The following is a 5,000-nucleotide window of genomic DNA, read 5'->3' on the forward strand; positions in this document are numbered from 1 at the left end:
CCGTGGCCTGGGCGCGGGCGCGCGCGCCAGGCGCGCAGCGCGGCCGTGGCCTGGGCGCGGGCGCGCGCGGCCGCGTGCGGCTGGGGCTCATGGGCGCGGCTTGGGCCGCGCATGGGCATGCCATGGCTTTGGCACGCTGGGCACCGTCTTGGCCGACCTTGGAGGCACTTGGCCAAGCATTGGAGGCCTTGGCTTGGCCTAGGCTTGGCCAAGTGTGAATGGGCTTGGCCTATTGCGAAGAGTCACGGCAAAGGTTCGACCGAAGCTCGCGGCGCCCCGGACGGAGCCGGGCCGCTCCCGCCTTTGCCGCGGCGCACGGGCGCCGCCGCCGTCCGGCCGTCGCGGCGGCCGCGCACGGCACTTCGGCTTCCTCCGTCGGCCCTCCCGGGACGCGCGACCCGTGCGACCGGGACGCGCATCCCGTGCGACCGGGACGCATGTCCGGGCGGTTCCCGTTTGCAACGCTCCTCGGTACTTTGGAACGCTTGGGGTGGGCTTTGGGCGGATGCCCCGCTGGGGTGGTAGGGAGGGGGGGCTGCTGCCGCCGCGGCGGGCCTTCCGCTCCACTCCGCACAAGCCCGCCGTGGGCACTCGCTGCGGGCGTGCCCGGCACCGTTCGTCCTCGAGGGATTCGGCCCGTCGGCTCGCTCGGATGGGCCACGCGCAGCGGGCCCACGACGGAGCCGGCACGCTCCTTCTGCTGGCGCGGCGCTCGGTCTACGCCTCCGGCCGGCCGTTGCGGCGGCCGTGCACGGCGCTTCGGATCGGTCGGCCCGTCGTCCCGTCCCTGACGAAGTTTTCGCGGCCGCGCGCGCGCGGAGTTGGATCGGCCTTACTTGGTCCGATCCTTCGCCCTCGCATGTTGCGTGGGCTCGGTCCCGTCCCGTTCGGTGAAATCTTTGTCCGCTCTGGTGCGTCCCTGTGGGTTCCTTTGTCGGTTTTGCGGGTTCGGCCGGGCCTTCCGTGCCGGCCCGTCGGCTCGCTCGGATGGGCCCCGCGGAGTTGGCCCACGACGGAGCCGGCACGCTCCTTCCGCTGGTGCGGCGCTCGGTCTATTCCTTCGGTCGGCCCTTGCGGCGGCCGTGCGCGGTGCTTCGGATCGGTCGGCCGGTCTTCCCGTCCCTCATGAAGTGTTCGCGGCCGCGCGCGCGCGGAGTTGGATCGGCCTTACTTGGTCCGATCCTTCGCCCTCGCATGTTCCATGGGCTCGGTCCCGTCCTGTTCGGTGAAATCTTTGTCCGCTCTGGTGCGTCCCTGTGGGTTCCTTTGTCGGTTTTGCGGGTTCGGCCGGGCCTTCCGCGCCGGCCCGTCGGCTCGCTCGGATGGGCCCCGCGGAGTTGGCCCACGACGGAGCCGGCACGCTCCTTCCGCTGGTGCGGCTCTCGGTCTACGCCTCCAGCCGGCCCTTGTGGCGGCCGTGCGCGGCGCTTCGGTTCGGTCGGCCGGTCTTCCTGTCCCTCACGAAGTGCTCGCGGCCGCGCGCGCGCGGAGTTGGATCGGCCTTACTTGGTCCGATCCGTCGCCATCGCATGTTGCGTGGGCTCGGTCCCGTCTCGGTGAAATCTTGGGCCGCTTTGGTGCGTCCCTGTGGGTTCCTTTGTCGGTTTTGCGGGCTCGGCGCCGGGCCTTCCGCGCCGGTCCGTCGGCTCGCTCGGACGGACCGTGCGCAGGTGGTCCCCGACGGAGCCGGCACGCTCCTTCCGCTGGCGCGGCGCTCGGTCTATGCCTCCGGCCGGCCCTCGCGGCGGCCGTGCGCGGCGCTTCGGTTCGGTCGGCCGGTCGTCCCGTCCCTCACGAAGTTCCTGCGGCCGCGCGTGCGTGGAGCGGGATCGGCCTTACTTGGTCGGATCCGTCGCCCTCGCCTGTTGCGGGGGCTCGGTCCCGTCCCGTTCGGTGAAAGCTTTGCCCGCTCTGGTGCGTCCCCGAGGGTTCCTTTGTCGGTTTTGCGGCCTTGGCGGCGGGCCTTCCGTGTCGGCCCGTCGTGGGCCCGCTGCGCGTCCGTGCGCGGTGCTTCGGATCGGCAGGCCCGTCGTCTGGGTCCCTTACGAAGCTTTGCGCGACCGCTCCTTTGTCGCCGGTCCCCTGTTAGGGCTGACCGAGCCCTCCGTTCGCCCCCTGGCCCGTCGCATGGGCCCCCGGCGCCTCCGCGGCGCCCCACCGAAAACTGTCACGACGCGCATCCAGCGCCGACGAGGTCGCAGGTTACGTGCGGCAGCCGGGGGGCTAGGCCGAGCGGCGGCGGGCCCGCCCACGGACGGGCGCGGGGAGGAGCGCAGCCGGCACGCGGCGCGGAGCGGCGGCGGCATGCCGCCGGGCGGCCGTCGGCTCAACCGTGCCCGAGTCCCGCGGGCACCGCGTCGCCCGGCCGGCGCGAGCGGCGGCGGGCCCGCCCGCGGACGGGCGCGGGGAGGAGCGCAGCCGGCACGCGGCGCGGAGCGGCGGCGGCATGCCGCCGGGCGGCCGACGGCTCAACCATGCCCGAGTCCCGCGGGCACCGCGTCGCCCGGCCGGCGCGAGCGGCGGCGGGCCCGCCCGCGGACGGGCGCGGGGAGGAGCGCAGCCGGCACGCGGCGCGGAGCGGCGGCGGCATGCCGCCGGGCGGCCGACGGCTCAACCATGCCCGAGTCCCGCGGGCACCGCGTCGCCCGGCCGGCGCGAGCGCACGAGGGCGGGAGGCAACCGGGCGGCGCCTGCGGAACCGGATGCGACGGCCGGCGCGGCACGGCCCCGACGGGTCCGCACCGAAGACCAGCGCGGTGCGGATCGACCGCTGATGAGGTCAGAGGTTACGTGCGGCAGCCGGCCGGCTGGCCCGAGCGGCGGCCGGCACGCGACGGGGATCGAGCGGCCCCGACGGCTTGCAGCCGGGCGGCCGACGGCTAGGCCGTACCGGAGTCCCGCGGTCGTTCGGGCGAAGGGGCGCATGCTGCGGGAAAGGCCTGCGGCGGCGAACCGTCCGCCCGGCCGGCCAAGCCTTCCGCGGCGGCGCGCACGTGGCGGCGCGGCCGAGATGACCGAGCGAAGCCCCGGCGATGGGCGGCGCGCACGTGTCCGTGCGGCCGAGATGACCGAGCGAAGCCCGGGCGGCGCCCGCCGTGCGCCCTGCCGGATCGCGCCTTCCGCCGGCGCGCAACGCCGGTCCCGCGTTCCGGCCGCGGGAGAGGCCTGCGTCGGCGAACCGTCCGCCCCGCCGGCCGAACCTTCCGCGGCTGCGCGCACGTGTCCGTGCGGCCGAGATGACCGAGCGAAGCCCCGGCGACGGGCGGCGCCCGCCGTGCGCCCCGGCGGATTGCGCGGCCCGCCGGCGCGCAACGCCGGGCCCACGTTCCGGCTGCGGGAAAGGCCTGCGGCGGCGAACCGTCCGCCCCGCCGGCCGAACCTTGCGCGGCGGCGCTTACGTGTCCGTGCGGCAGAGATGACCGAGCAAGCTCCGGCGATGGGCGGCGCCCTCCGTGCGCCCCGCCGGATCGCCTGCGAGCGGCGAGCGTCCGGGCGGGCCCCTTTCGCAACTTCCCTCGGTACTCTAAACACCCCTTGCCTCTCGGTCTTCCCCCCGACCCTCTCGGTATTTGCTCGGATATGTGCATGCATCGTCCCTCGTCGCCTTCGGTTATCCTCCCCGGGGTGGGCTTTGCGCCGACGCGCCAACGGGGTGGTAGGGGGGCTGCAGCCGCGGCCGCCGCGTTTCGCCATCCGCGCGTGCGCCGCCGGATCCGAGTGGAGGTCGCGGGCGACTCGTCGATGCTTGTACTAGGGGCGCATGCCGGCAGCCCCCCGCGGGGTGCGGGACCCCCGATCGGCGTGCGAGGGACGGGCGTCCGGGCGGGCCCCGTTTCCAACTTCCCTCGGAACATTAAAACCCCCCGACCCCCTCGGTCTTCGCTCCGGCCCTATCGCTATTGCTCGGATATGTGCATCCACCGTCCCTCGTTGCCTTCGGTTATCTACCCCAGGGTGGGCCTTGCGCCGATGCCCCGATGGGGTGGCAGGGGTGGGGCTGCCGCGGCCGGCGCGTTTCGGCATCCGCGCTTGGGGGCTCGGACCCGAGTGGAGGTCGCGGGCGGCTCGTCGATGCCTGCACCGGGAGCGCATGCCGGCAGCCCCCCGCGGGGCGCCGGACCCCCGATCGGCGTGCGATGGACGGGGGGAGGGGCGGGCCCGGTTTGCAAATTCCCTCGGTACTTTAAAATCTCACGGCCCTGTCGGTGCTCCCTCCGGCCCTATCGCCACTGCTCGGATATGTGCATCCACCGTCCCTCGTTGCCTTCGGTTATCTACCCCGCGGTGGGCTTTGCGCCGATGCCCCGATGGGGTGGCAGGGGGGCACGCTCTAGGCCGTGCCACGGGGCGCGGGCGCCGGCGCCGTACGTCCCTCGCGGCGGCCGTGAGCGGCACCTCGGCTTGCTCGGTCTGTCCTCCCGGGACGCGCGACCCGTGCGACCGGGACGCGCATCCCATGCGACCGGGACGCGTGTCCGGGCCGTTCCCGTTTGCAACGCTCCTCGGTACTTTGGAACGCTTGGGGTGGGCTTTGGGCGGATGCCCCGCCGGGGTGGTAGGGAGGGGGGGCGGCTGCTGCCGCGGCGGGACTTCCGCTCCACTCCGCACAAGTCCGTCGCCTCGTGGCGGGCGCGCCCGGCACCGTTCGTCCCCGAGGGAGCCGGCACGCGCCCGCCGAGGCCCCGGCGCATGGGCGCCGCCGCCGGCCGTCCGCGCGGCGGCCGTGCGCCGGCTTCCTCCGTCGGCCCTCCCGGGACGCGCGACCCGTGCGACCGGGACGCGCATCCCGTGAGACCGGGACGCGTGTCCGGGCCGTTCCCGTTTGCAACGCTCCTCGGTACTTTGGAACGCTTGGGGTGGGCCTTGGGCGGATGCCCCGCCGGGGTGGTAGGGAGGGGGGGCTGCTGCTGCCGCGGCGGGACTTCCGCTCCACTCCGCACAAGTCCGTCGCCTCGCGGCGGGCGCGCCCGGCACCGTTCGTCCCCGAGGGAGCCGGCACG

This window comes from Phoenix dactylifera, chromosome 10, assembly GCF_051530095.1.
Source record: "Phoenix dactylifera cultivar Ajwa chromosome 10, Ajwa_hap1_PhDact_Kaust_v1.1, whole genome shotgun sequence".
In the NCBI taxonomy this organism is placed as follows: Eukaryota; Viridiplantae; Streptophyta; class Magnoliopsida; order Arecales; family Arecaceae; genus Phoenix; species Phoenix dactylifera.